Consider the following 15,386-nt stretch of genomic DNA (forward strand, 5'->3'; position numbering starts at 1 on the left):
TGCTTGAGAAGACCACCACCCTGCTGTGCAGAATGTCTGAATGTTTTACTCCTGCCCATCTGAAAGTGTTTCCCTTCCGCTGCTTCTCATGTGCTCCTGATGGCTGGAGATGGCTGTTTTGTGTTTTGAGCTGTTGGAAGAAGCCTGGTGATGACGGCACACACCTTGAATCCCAGCACTTCAGAGGCAGAGACAGGTGTATCTCTAAATTGGAAGATCAATGTGTACAGAACAAGTTCCAGGACATCCAGGGATACCTTGACTTGAGACCTCGTCTAAAAAAAAAAAAAACAAACAAACCAAAACCAAAACCAAAACCAAAAATGTGGTGAGCAGATAGATGCAGGCCCGCTATCTGAGCACTACATCTCCAGAAGTGGGCTATGTAACGTAAGTTAAACCCCAGTTTGTGGCAGTTAGGGTCTGCCCATCCCCCAAAGTTCTAGCCACCAACCACCTTTCTCAAAAGGGGCGTGTCTCTCAGCCTCTGTTTCATCTTCATTCTCTGCCACCAAAGCATCCCCTGCCCCTGATCAGGACCAATGGACAAAGGACATGTCTGTCCTAGGTTACTTTGTGTCGATGTGACACACATCACCACCAAAAGCAACTTGTGATGGAGAAGGTTTATTTGGTTCGCACATCCGAATCATTTACTGTAACACGAATTCTAATAGGTCTTAATAATAAAAACCCAGAGTCAGATATAGGGGCTAATGCTGAGGATCAGGGAAGCAAAGCGGCCAACCACTAGCGAGTTCTTATGCTCAGAAGGTGGGGTGATCCTGTCTGTAGACTACATTTCAGACTGCATCTGTCTCCACCAAACCTCAGACTGCAGTGAGCTCTTGTCTCCCCACGCCTTATATTTCCCTCTCTGCCATATCCCTTCCTGTCGCTAACTCTCTAGTGTTGGGATTAAAGGCATGAGTCTCCCAAGAACTGAGAATAGAGGTGTGAGTCGTCATGCCTGGTATCGAGTGGCTTAGCCTTCTACTCTGATCTTCAGGAAGCTTTATTTGTTAAAACAGATGCAAAAATATCGCTACAATTTACCATCATTGAAGGGAAGTCAAGGCAGAACTCAAGCAGGGCAGGAACCTGGAGGCAGGAAATGGCATGGTGACTGTAGAGGAGAGCTCCTGATGGTCTTGTTTGCACAGGCCTTCTGAGCCAGCTCTGTACCGCCCAGGGCATCCTGCCTACTGTTGTCACAACCCGCAGTGGGCCACCTGTGACTGTTACAGCTCAGGTGGAAAGCTGTCCTGGCAGCCAGGAGCCAAGAAATCACCTGTGTCACACACTACAGAAAACCTCACACTGGAGATTGACTATTGGGAGGGAAAAAGCCAGGAGGGAGGCTGCCCCTGCTGAGAGGAGAAGAAGCAGAGAACTCAACAGAAGGCAGCATCAATGCAGGTTTTCCTGGGGGTGAGGGCAGGGTTTTTCAGGGTGACCTGGTATTGGAGCGTTTCTGTGACCTGATCTTGAGATTCTGCGACCTGATCTTGATGTTCAGGGATTTTGTGCTCAGGGTTGGTGTTTTTTGTTTGCCTTTTTCTTTTTTTCTTTATCCAACTCTAGGACTTGGAGTCAATTCAGGGTTAGGGTGTTCTTTCTTTGTCCCTTTACCCTACACTACCATACTTGTATATCATTCATTAATAAGGAAAATGCCCCCACACTTCCCCACAGGCAATCTGATGGAGGTGCTCTCTCAGGTGAGGTCCTCTCTTTTCAGATGCCTCCTGCTGTGTAAAGTTGACAAGTGACCGTCACATACAGCACCACATAAACAGAAGGGTCAATGCTAGATCCAGGTGAAGGGACCCCAGAGGTGTTCAGGTAGAATGCCCAGGTGTCAGGAAGCAGCTGGCAGCTGCTGGGTAGCTGGCCTGACCTAGTTGCAGCAGAACTGAAGACCTGGAGGGCTCCCTGCTGGGGCTCAGCGGTGAGCTGTGTAGAGACTGGGTCTGGCACAGATCTGAGAGAAGTTGACCTCACTGACCCGCCTGCTAGAGACGGCTGTTTCTCAGGTGCAGCTGCACTGGGTCGGAGGTCTCTGTGCACGAGCAGACTCAGGCTGCCGCACCCCAGAGGAGGACACTACAGTCGCTAGACTGCACACACTGGTCAGTCTTCCATAAACAATCACGCTTGCCTTCTGAGAATAGATGAGCAATTCCTCTGGAGCCAGGCCCATATGGGTGTTGGCTTTGCCCATTTATGATGAGACAGTTGGTCTCTGAGTCCTAGAAGGCCCATGTCCGTGTCAAAATATATATAATCCTCAGGACTTGACTCATGCAAGGCTTCCTCGCTCCTTACATAAAAGCAGGATGGGGACATTCTCTCTGACAGGAGGGAGTAGCCGTTAGGGTCGGTCCTATTTTAGTTGTTATGAGGAACTTCCTGCTGGCAGTCACGGAGGCTGTCCCAGGTTCAGTTCCCACTAGCAGTGTGTAAGCATCCATATTTCTCCACACCTTGTCCAGTGCCTGTCGGCCTTGATTTCCTCGGTACTAGCCGTTGTGACTGGGGTGAGAGGTGACTTCCAAACACTCTTTATTCGCTATCACGGATGATGAGTATGGTGAACACTTGTTTAAGTTTGTGTCTCTTCCTCTGAGGACCATCTCCTCAGTAACTGTCCTCGTCATGGGTTTGATGAAGTGGTCTCTGCCGTGCCATTTCCAGCTTTCCATGCGATGGGAGTGTCAATCAGCTCCAGAGCTGACAACTTTCTGGTTTTGTTTTCTGCCCATTCAACAGGTGACCCCTTAGTGTGATCGCTTTCCCTTTGTTGTACGGAAGCTTTTAGTTTCCCATAAGCCTGCTTGCGAATTCCTGGGGTTATTTCCTACATTACGTGGTACGGTGTGCTCTGACTTCCTGTAGCACTTCAGGTCTTATCTTCGTGGCTTTGATTCATTTGGAATGATCCTGATGTCTCCTCCACGTTGATATTCAGTTCTCCCGGCACCATTTGTTGACAAAGCTGTTCCCTTTCCCACAGATTTATATTACCAACTTTATATAGATTTAGGTGACTCCTGCTACCTGCTCCTCCTCAATTTCTTCCTTTTCCTCCTCCTAGTCCTCTTCCCCTTCCTCTCTTCTTCCTTTATTCTTCACCTCTTCCTCTGCTCCTCTTCCTCTGCTCCTCTTCCTCTTCCTCTCTCTCTCTCTCTCTCTCTCTCTCTCTCTCTCTCATTTGATGCAGGGGTGTCAGTGTGAAGCTCTGGTTGTCATGAAACTCATTACGTAGACCAGGCTGTCCTCAAATTCAAGGATGCACCACCTGCTCTGCCTCCCAAGTACTGGGATGAATGGCCTGTGCCAACCCTCCTGGCAGTATCGTGGTATTTTGTGTTTTAATAAATAAAGCTTCCCTGAAGATCAGAGTGCAGAGCTAAGTCACTAGAGGCCAGGGAGTGGTGGCACACACCTTTAATCCCAGGACTCAAGGCCACTCTGGTCTACACAAGATTGAATCTGTCTAAAAAGGGAAATAGAACTCACACAAAGATGCTCCCAGCACTCTGTAGTCACACGCCTTTGCTCCCAGCACTCCGTAGTCACACGCCTTTAATCCCAGCACTAGGGAGGTAGAGACAGGAGTGACATGACTGGGTGGAGATAGGTATGTAAGGCAGGAGGAGAAAAGAACATTGCAGTCTGAGGTTGGTGGAGAGCATCGCAGTCTACAGCCACTCTGAGGACTGTATCACCTTTTGTTTGTCTGAGTCTTCATAGAGGTAAGAAGTCTGTCGTGGCTTGGCTGCTTTGCTTTTCTGATCTTCAGGCAAACTTCATTTATTAAAAGACAAGTAAGATATCACTACATGGCAGGGCGGTTTTCTGCTTTCAGACTACTCTGGGTCTTCTAGGACTTTTGTACTTCCATATGTAAGAAGATCGCCCCCCTTACCCTCCCCCCCACCCCCTTACCCTCCCCCCTCCCCGCATCTGTAAAGAATGTGGCTGGAGTCAGAGTGCAGATTGAGTTTTATCAGCTGATCACTTCCAGCAATAGAGTCACATGCTCAAGAGGTCTTTCCATCCTCCAGAACCTTCTGTCTGAATGTTTTCTTTATCTATGCCCTTTTTCTCTCCATGGTTAGACTTACTTGTAGTTTTTCTTCTGTATAAATTGTGAGTAGGATTGGATTTCCTGGTTTCTTTCTTGAGAAATCTGGGATTGGCTTGTAGAAACAGAAGAATGATATCTAATCATATCTAATCCTGATAGGATTAGACACATAGATAAATTGTATAAGCATACAAAATATAAACACTGTATTATGTCAGAAATTGAGTAATTTCTTCAGCACCTTTGGCCTGAGGATTTTTCTTGGGCCTATTGACAGTTGTCACTCTGACCATTCAGGGTTAATAATGCACTTCTTGGGACATGGCAATCTGCCGGGCTGGCTTGGAGACTTTCTTTGTGTCTAGCAACCTTGAAGCAGCAAGAATGGCCTAGAAGCTGGGTTATATGGTTGGTGAGGGAAAGTGACTGTAAAAGGTTCCTCTTTCTTCACAGTTTATCAATGATGACTAATCATATGACCTCAGAAATGCAGGTCTGTGGTGACATTTCATTTGCATTTTAATAAGTAAAGCTTGCCTGAAGATCAGAGAGTAAAGCAGTTGTCCTGGTCAGCCTTACAGACCAGGCAGTGTTGACACCGTTAATCCCAGTGGCAATGCTAGTTTGCCATAGAAACTGGGTGGTAGTGGTGCATGCCTTTAATCCCAGCCCTAGAGAGAAATATAAGATGGGAGGAGACAGCTCTCACACATAGTCTCATTCTGATTATTCCAGGAGGCAGGATCACCATTTCCAACTGAGATAGAGGTAAGAGCCAGTGTCTAGTTTTTTTTTTTGTTGTTGTTGTTTTTTGTTTTAGTTTTTTGCTTGTTTGTTTTTTGCTTTTCTGGTCTTCAGGTTGAACCCCAATATCTGTCTCGGGGTTTAATAATTGTGCTACACAAGACAAAGTTAAACACATGTCCAGGGACAGAAATGATACGATCTATTTTTTGGAACTGCTGAGATCTATAGAAATAAAGAAGTTCTATATAAATAAAGAAGCACTCTGACTTTCAGCCAGTCAGTCTTTGAGAGTCTCCTGACCTCCAATGACCTTACTAAATTCTTACCTTGCCTATTCATTGCCTCTTTTCTGGGACCTGTCAATTGCTTGGGCTATTCCCCCCCACCCCCCGCAGTTGTCTTTATTGCAAGGAACCGGAGGGAGGACTCTAGAATGCTCTCAGCCTCCTTGTACATCTTCACAGATGCCTGGACCCCATTGAGTGGACATAGATTAAAAAACATTCATGCATATACAACCAGACACACCACGCGCGCGCGTGTGCGCGCGCACACCCCCCCCCCCCCCCCAGACCTTTTAGTGTGATCTGCAATGTCTTGGAGAAATCAGCTTCTGTCTACTAGTCCTCATCCTGATGCTTCCCTGGGACACATACAGGGGACACTACCATTGTCCTCACTGACTCAGCTGGAGCTCCAGCCCTTCATTCCACCTCTGCTGAGCTCTGCAGCCCCTCCTTGCTGTGTAAGAAGTTAAAAGTTGCCTTGCAATTACAATACATCTAAAGTATATATTTGGAAATATAATCTATTATAGCTGTTGTGGAAAAAGGAAAATGACCCTGGAGGCAGTTTTGCTGTGCTCCTGCATTCACAGTGGTGTCGCAGCTTTCACACAGCACCTCCTTTCCACCGAGCTAATGCACTAGCACACAGCTCCATGTTCTGCTCGGTAGAACTGTTCCTTCATGCAGAGGGTTTCATGTTTTGTATTGCTGGAAAATCTCTACAAAAAGAATATCCTTTTTCATAGGAGAGCAGACTGTCCCTGGATGTTTCCTGAGATTCCTCATGACACCACACTTGTCAGATAATGTGACCAATTCCCGGTGGCAAGCACTGAAAGAGCAAAGGTTCGTTAGGGCTCCTGGGTTAAGACCGTTGACAAATATATGGTTCTCCGGTAGCAGTGTAGACCCCAGTGAGAAGAACATCACTGGGACTGTGTTATTGAGAAGGCTGTGTAGACAGAAAATGAGAGATGAATGGACAGATGGAAAGAATGATGATAGATAGTAGAGAGATGGAGATATCAAAAGAAATATGTTCTGATTTTATTTCATTTCTGTGTCTTTTAAATTTTTAAACTGTAGTTTCTTAATTTCCTCTTATTCAAAAAGTCAGTTTTTAACGACCTATACTGATTTAGTTTCCCCCACTTCTCCTCTTTTCTTTTCATTCTCAATTCCCTACCTCTCAGCATCTACTCCTTTTCTCTCTCTCTTTAGCAAAAAAAGGTTTCAAGATATAATAACCAAGTATGACAAAATAAAATATAGTAATATGAAGAAACATCTATCACAGCCATACTGAACATGGCTACGCAATGGTCAGATAAGAGTCCCAAATGCTGTCTGAAGAGTCAGAGATACTCTAAATCTCAGCGTTCAGAGTACCATGATATTCTAAGACAATAGCTATAACATATGTACAGAGGCTCTGTGGTAGATCTATTCATGCCACTGCTTCAGTCTCCGTAAGATTATATGAGCTGGGCTTTGTTCATTCAGAGGGCTTTTTTCTTTTGTCTTCCTCTGGTCCTGTGGCTCTAAAAGCTTTTCTGCTTTCTCTCGCATGTGATTCCCTTAACTCGGAGGTAGGGATTGATGGAGACTTCCCATGTTGATGTTCTCTCCTCATAATGTCTGGCTGTGGACCTCTGAATGTGTTTCCATCTTCTGCCAGAGGAGGTGCTTCTGATGATGAATGGGTAAGGAACTGATATATGAAAAAAACAATATGTCATTAGTTTTCATGTGTTGATAGTTTTGAATTTATATTTAGATTAGTTTTGTTTTCTTTTCTCCTTGGGGCTCTGGACTATCTAGTTCCTGTCTCTTGGTTACACAGCCAGTGTTGGTTATGGTTCCAACTCTTGGAATGTGCCTTGAATCCCATCAGACATTGTTTGGCTACTCACACGTGGTCTCTGTCAGCATTGCCCTATCAAAATTTACAGCAAGACAGATTGTAGGCCTATGTGTTTGTGGCTGTGACAGTTTTCACATTTCTCTTTCCTCAACCTGCAGAATCCCTTCCAACACTGGAGACATTAGATTGTAGGGGTTAAGGCTGCATGTAGGCAACGGATTAATATCTCCAGCGTCAGTGAGTATATGGGTTTTTGTCCTAGGAATGGTGCCCCTTGTCACTTTGCAGAGAGCAACCGTGTATTTTAGCAACAGCCTGACATGTTTGACGATTGTTATGGCTCCCCTAGGACAATAACTCAACTAAATGCAATCAAATTTTGCTGCTGGATACCTTGTCTGGTGAAGAAAGATGATTTTCAAGGCTCCATATCTCTTATTTCCGGAGTCCCCTTTTGAATTTCCTTCATGGATTCCAGAAAGAGTCCACTGTACTAACTTTACACATGAACTGGGAAATGCCTCTCTCCCTAAGTCAAGGTCAGATTGTTATTTTTACTATGTTAATTCTGCCTACCCAAGAGCATGGGATATCTTTCCACTTTCTGGTGTCTTCTTCAATTTCTTTCTTCAAAGATTTAAAGTTCTTGTCATACAAGTCTTCCACTTGTTTGGTTAGAGTTACTCCAAGATATTTTATGCTATTTGAGGCTATTGTGAAGGGTGTTGATTCTCCAATTTCTTCTCCAGCCTTTTTATCATCTGTGTACAGGAGGGCTACTTATTTTTTTCGAGTTAATCTTGTATCCTGCTACATTACTGAAAGTGTTTATGAGTTGTAGATGTTCTTCGGTAGAATTTTTGGGATCACTTATGTAAACTATCATATCATCAGCAAACAGTGAGAGTTTGACTTCTTCTCTTCCAATTTATATTCCCTTGGTCTCCCTTTGGTGTCTTATTGCTGTAGCTAGGACCTCAAGAACTATATTGAATAGCTATGGAGAGAGTGGACAACCTTGTCTTTTTCCTGATTTCAGTGGAGTCGTTGGGAGTTTCCCTCCATTTAGTTTGATGTTGGCTGTTGGCTTGGTGTATATTGCCTTAATTATGTTTAGGTATGTTTCTTGTATCCTTGCTCTCTACAAGACCTTAATCATGAGGGGATGTTGTATTTTGTCAAAAGCTTTTTCAGCATCTAATGAGATGATCATGTTGTTTTTATTTTTTAGATTGTTTATATGGTTTAGGTTGTTTAGGTTTCATTTTGTTGATTTTCTCAAAGAACCAATTCTTTGTCTAATTGACTTTTTGCATTGTTTTGTTGATTTCAGCTCTCAATTTGATTATTTCCTGCCATCTAGTTCTCCTAAGTGAACTTGCTTCTTTTTGTTCTAAAGTTTTCAAATGTTCTGTTAATTCACTAGTGTGGGATTTTTCCAGCTTCTTTATGTAGAGGTTTGGTGCTACAAACTTGCCTCTTAACCCTGCTTTCATTGTGTCCCATAAATTTGGGTATGTTGTGTGGTCATTTTCATTGGTTTTTAGGAAGTCTTTAATTTCTCCTTTTTTTTTCTTCCTTGTCTCATTGATAATTCAGGTGAATATTGTTTAATTTCCATGTGTTTGTGGGTGTTCTGGAATTAGTATTGCTGTTGACTTCTACTTTTAAACCATGGTGATCTGATAAGGTACGTTGGGTTATTCCAATCTTTTTGTATTTGTTGAGGTTTATTTTGTTACCGAGTATGTGGTCAGTTTTTGAGAAGGTTCCATGAGTTGCTGAGAAGAAGGTATATTCTTTTCTGTTTGGATGGAATATTCTATAGATGTCTGTTAAGTCCATTTGAATCATAACATCTGTTACTTCTCTTATTTCTCGGTTCAGTTTTTGTCTGATTGGACTGTCCAGTGGTGAGAGGGGAGTGTTGAAGTCTCCCACTATGAGTGTATAGGGTCTAATGTATGATTTGAGCTTTAGAAGTGTTTTTTGACATATGAGGGTTCCCTTGTTTTTGGGGCATAGATGTTCAGCATTGAAATTTTGTCTTGATGGATATTTCCTGTGACTAATATGAAATGGCCTTCTTTGTCTCTTTTGACTGATTTTAGCCTGAAGTCTATTTTGTTAGATATTAGGATAGCTATACCCACTTGTTTCTTGGCTCCATTTGATTGGTTTATTTTTTTCCCAACCCTTTACTCTGAGATGATATCTGTATTTGAGGTTGAGATGTGTTTCTTGTATGCAGAAGGATGGATTCTATTTTCATATCTAATCTGTTAGCCTGTGCCTTTTTATAGATTAGTTGAGTTCATTTACATTAAGGGATATTAATGACCAGTGGTTGCTATCCCCTGTTAATTTAGGTTTCGTCTTTGGTGATGTTAATTTGTGCATTTTTTTCTTCTTCGGGATTGTCTGTGTTTTTGTTGGTGTAGCCATCTTCTTTGGGTTGGAGGTTTCCTTTTAATATTTTGTGTAGGGCTGGGTTTGTGGCTAGGTATTGGTGAAATCTAGATCTGTCATGGAATATCTTGTTTTGTCCTTCTATGGTGATTGACATTTGCTAGGTATAGTAGTCTGGGCTGGCATCCGTGGTCTCTTAATGTCTGCATAATGCTTGACCATTACCTTCTGGCTTTCATTGTCTCCACTGAGAAGTCAGGTGTAATTCTGATAGGTCTACCTTTATGTGTTACTTGGCCTTTTTCCTTTGCAGCTCTTAATATTCTTTCTTTACTCTGTATGTTTAGGGTTTTGATTAATATGTGGAAAGAGGACTTTTATTGGGGATCCAGTCTATTTGGTGTTCTGTAAGCTTCTTGTATCTTCATAGGCATATCTTTCTTTAGGTAGGGAAAGTTTTCTTCTATGATTTTGTTAACTAAATTTTCTGTGCCTTTGAGTTGAACTTCTTCTCCTTCTTCTATACCTATTATTCTAAGATTTGGCCTTTTAATGGTGTCCCATATTTCCTGGATATTTTGGGTTAAGCTTTTGTTAGATTTAATATTTTAACCAATGAGTCTATTTCCTCTATTGTATCTTCAGTGCTTGAGATTATCTCTTCCATTTCTTGTATTCTGCTGTTCATGCTTGCATTTGTGGTTTCTGATCTTTTTCTCATGATTTCTGTTTCTATAATCCCTTCAGCTCGTGTTTTCTTTATTGTGTCTATTTCAGTTTTCAAGTCCTGGATAGTTTCTTTTATATGTTTGATATCTTTTTCTTTGTTTTCTTTAAGTGATTTGCTGATATCTTCCCAATTTTTTGTTTGTCTTTTCCTCATTTCTTTTAGGGAATTTCTCATTTCATCTTTAAGATTTTTAAACATTCTCTTGAAGTTATTTATTTATTTTTTTTCTTCTTGAAGTTATTTTTAAGGTCATTTTGTTCTGGTTCATCCATATTTGTTGTTCAGGTCTTGCTGTTGTAGGGTCTTTCTGTTTTACAGGTGTTGTGTTGCTCTTTGTGGTGTAGTGTGTGATTTTATAATTTCTACTCATTTTTCCTCTAATAAGTGTGGTTGGGGCTGTCTGAGATTCTATTGAATAATCTTCTAGGTGTCAGTGAATCCAAAGCTCAGATGGTTGTTCCTTATGGTACAGTCAGTGTCACAGTTCTAGTTACCCCGTTGGTTACTCCTGTTCCTGGAGATAGCTCAGGGCTCCTGTGCTTTGGTCTGCTCCTTTGGAGTTTGCTGTCTCAGGCCTACTTTGGCCTAGGTTGCTGGCTTTGATTTGTTTCTGTAAATGCTGTTCTGGATCACCTCCTGCAGAAGTCCCTGGCTTGGAGTTGGACCTGTTCTGGTGGAGGTCACTGGCTCTGGATCTGGTTGCTAGCTCAATCCTGATCTGCCAATGTTCTGGGTCTGGGTTGGCTCCCGGGACTGGATTTGCTCCTGGCTTCTGCTCTTAGTGGAGCTTGTTTCCTCAGGTCATCTCTGTCCTAGGTGTCAGACTCACTCCTGTAGAATTTGTTGCCCAATTCCTTGCCTCAGGGCAACGTTGGCCTAGGTTACAGGCTTTGACCTGTATCTGTAAATCTTGGTCTGGAACCCTCTTGCAGAGAAGTTCCAGGGTTGTAGTTGGACCTGGAAAGGTTTCTGGTTTCAGTCTACTGCCTTGGTGTTCCTAGACTCGGGTGTTCCCTGACCCTCAGACAACTTGCTTAGAGTCACTCTAGGACCTGTAGAGGTTCCAAGTTCCTACCTATTCCCTTTTATGTTCCAGACCATCGCCCAAACCCACAGAGTTCCTGGCTCAGGCATAGCTCCTGGGAAGTCCTAGACTCACGCCCAGACCCACCAGAGTGTTGGCTTAGGTCTTCTCCCTTGAAGGTCCCAGGTTCACATCCGGACCCTCGGCAGTCTCTGGCTCCAGCTCACTCGCTCAGCGGTTACTCCCCTTAGAAGGCTTTAACTTTAACATAGTAAAATTACATATAACAAAACAGTTATCATGCAGGAATTCCAGTTACAGTATTTATATGTACTTTATCTTTTATCATAACTAGGGAAAAGTATAACTGTAAATTCTTCAACTCCTTCAAAGACTTCAGAAGGATATAATATTAGCTATGTAAACTCAAAGTGCATTATAAACAACTTCCGAAACTCTAGAATTGACAAAGACATCTCACTGCCTGAACAGTCACCCAAAGTTCTTCTGTACTGTTGGGGCATCCAATCTTCAGCCTACAGTCCCATAGTATCCAGCAGATTTTCCAAGAAGCAGGAAATTTCAAAGACAGTTCAGTCACTTTTCTTTTGTATCCTACAGAATATATTGCAGACTCTTTCATGAAGCAGGAACCCTGAAAGATCATCTCACATTTAGGCAAGTTCAGCAGTCATTTCTCTGTGGGTCCTGCATGTCCACTTTATGCATCCAGGCAAGAGCAGTTTCTTGCTCAAATTACCAACAAACACCATAAGGAGCCTCTTCGATGCCCATCTTCCTCTTGAAGTAGTTCAGTGCTGCCAGGAGCAGATGTGTCTCACTGTCATGAAAAGTTTTAAATTTTTAAAACTTTTAAAATGCCATATTCTTTTGACTTTCAAAGATATGAAGAATGCCTATCCATCTGAAATATATCATGTACATCTAGAAAATCTTACTAATATGACTACAAACTTGACTATATAGATGATTATCTATTAACCCGAATTTCTTAATTATGCATTACATTTTTTATTATTTATTTATTCATTTATTTATAAAAAATTTCCACTTCTTCCCCTCCTCCCAATAACCTCCCATTCCCTCCACTCCCTCTTCTCCTCCCTCTCCAGTCCCAAGAGCAGTCAGGGCTTCCTGCCCCGTGGGAAGTCCAAGTTCCTCCCCTCCTCCCAATACCCTCCCACTCTCTCCACTCCCTCCCCTCCTCCCTCTCCAGTTCCAAGAGCAGTCAGGGCCTCCTGCCCTGCTGAAAGTCCAAGTTCCTCCCCCTTCCCTCCAGGTCCAGGAAGGTGAGCATCCAAACAGACCAGGATCCCAGAAAGTTAGCACATGCAGACGAAACAAAACCCAGCACCATTGTCAATGGCTTCTCAGTCAGCCCCCATGTCAGCCACATTCAGAGAATCCGGCCCGATCACATGCTCGTTCAGTCCCAGTCCAGCTGGCCCTGGTGAGCTCCCACCAGACCAGTCCCCTTGTATCAGTGGGTGAACGCACCCCTCGTGGTCCTGACTTCCGTTTTCATGTTCTCCCTCCTTCTGCTCCTCATTTGGACCTTGGGGGCTCAGTCCAGTGTTCCAATGTGTGTCTCTGTCTCTATCTCCATCCATCGCCAGATGAAGGTTCTATGGTGATAAGCAAAATATTCATCAGTATGGTTATGGGCTAAGGCCAGTTCAGGCACCCTCTCCGCTGCTGCCCAGGGAACAATCTGGGAACCTCTCCTTGGGCCTGGGAACCCCTCCAGAATCAAGTCTCTTGCAAACCCCAAAATGGCCCCCTTAGTTGAGATACACACCTCCCCGCTCCCACATCCATCCTTCCTCCCTCCTCATCCCATTCCCCCAAGCCATCCCCAATCCTCCCCCTCTCCCTTCTCTCCAACCATCTCCCCTTACTTCCACCCCCCCACCCTCGTGCACCCAAGTTTGCCTGGCAATCCTGACCACCTCCAATATCCAGGAGGATAACTATATGATTTTCTTCAGGTTCACCTTCTTATTTAGCTTCTCTAGGATCACGAATTATAGGCTCAAAGACCTTTAATTAAGGCTAGAATCCACTTATGAGTGAGTACATACCATATTCCTCTTTTTGGGTCTGGGTTACCTCACTGAGTAAAGAGTTTTCTATTTCCATCCATTTGCATGCAAAATTCAAGATGTCATTGTTTTTTACCGCTGAGTAAAACTCTAATGTGTATATGTTCCACACCTTCTTTAACCATTCTTCTATTGAGGGGCACCTAGGTTGTTTCCAGGTTCTGGCTATTACAAATAGTGCTGCTATGAACATAGTTGAACAAATGCTATTGTAGTATGAAAGGGCATCTCTTGGGTATATTCCTAAGAGTGGAATTGCTGGGTCCTGAGGGAGGATGACTCCCAGTTTCCTGAGGAACCGCCACACTGATTTCCACAGTGGTTGCACAAGTTTGCATTCCCACCAACAATGGAAATGATTTACACAATCAGAATACCTTAATCAATATCAGAAATACATACACATATAACAAATTTGACCCTAAATTTGTATCAATAAACCAAGATCCATACCAAAGCAAATTATTCATGTCTATATCATATCCCCCTTTAAATGTGAAAGAACATTTATAAACAATATTTGGGAATATGGGCATCATTTTGTTCATATTGATTCCTGCTGGCTTGGAGTGCTGTTAATCAGGTCTTTATGACATATTTTATGTGCTATGTTCATCTCAGTCAGAAGTTGGGTGAAGTAATTTTTTAAAGGTATTTGTGGCAACCTTTTAGAAGCTGTTGGTCCATGAAACTGTATTTGCCTGGAGGCAGTATTCAGGTTCTCATCTGTGAAAACAAAAGAAGAACCTTCTTTTCCCCCAAGCAACATGTTCTTAGACCAAATTCTGAAGTCAAGATATCTCTATAATATACATGTTGGTTTAGCTTAGCAGCTCATACAATGAAATGTTTCTTCTGCATGGTCAAAAAATTCAAAGAAAACACAAAAGATACAGAATCCAGACTCTGTGAATTTTCCATTTTTACATGGCTTTTTTCTTTAGTTCTTTTACTCTATGACTATCTGTAATCTGTCTCTTTAAAGACTTTATCCTTTTCTTTAAAGGCTTTAATTTTATTTTATGACTCTCTATACTCTTTTTCTTTTCTCTCCCAAGCCTACGTACATATATCCAACACTATGACCCATTTAGAGGTCGTTTATATCTGAATTTGTTCTATTGTGAATCTGTAATTCTTTACTGTCCAGGAGCACTTCTTAAAATGCTAAGCACTTCTTAAAATCTTAAGTTGCCCCATTAGTATGGATAATATGGTACCACCTGTTTGCCTGCCCAGTCTAAAACTTAAGCTGTGCTATTATCATGATAAATATGGTAGTTCCTGCTTGCTATGCACAGTACAGCATGGAAGAGCCACTTGTGCCTCTGAGCACGTCCACTGCTCCACTTCCAGACACACAGGGAGTCCAGTTGCCATCAAGCAAGCTGTCGCACTTTACTCCTAAACCCCATCCAAATGCTCTGTCTCCCGCCAGAGCCAGAGGTCATGCTAGCATCATAGCCCAGAAAGCCGGCATGTTAAAACTGCATGACTCTTTTTTCTTTTGCTATGGCTGAGTCAGGAAAACTTCTCTTGTTTAAATTTAAGCTTTCTCAGGTTTTTAAGTGGATTTACTCCATCAAGTTGGCACCAATTGTTGCAAGGGAGAGGGCACGCTTGTTCGTCCTGGCTGCCCAGCTAGCTTATCCCCGAAATAACCACACAGAAACAGTATCAATTAAAACACTGCTTGGTCATTAGTTCTAACTTGTTATTGGCTAACTCTTACATATTAGTTTAACCCATCTCCATTAATCTGTGTATCGCCATGTGGTAGTGGCCTACCAGAGATTCTAGCTGTTGTCCATCTCAGGAGGAGGATCGATGGCTTCCCTGACTCTGCCCTTCTTCCTCCGAGCATTAAGTTCTGTGTTCTATGTCTACCTAAGTTCTGCCCTATCAACTAGGCCAAGGCAGTTTCTTTATTCATTAATCATGAAAGCAACACACAAACAGAAGGAACTCCTACACCACTGCAGTTGTAAATACATGCACCTAAGTTAATACATTCAGTTAAGTCTCTTGTGATTTTAGGTCAGTAGTAAGAATTGCCTTGACCTACGCATGGACTCTTCATCAGATCATGCTGGGAAACCTGGTGATCCA

Source organism: Myodes glareolus, chromosome 1 (genome assembly GCF_982192425.1).
Source record: "Myodes glareolus chromosome 1, mMyoGla1.1, whole genome shotgun sequence".
Classification (NCBI taxonomy): Eukaryota; Metazoa; Chordata; class Mammalia; order Rodentia; family Cricetidae; genus Myodes; species Myodes glareolus.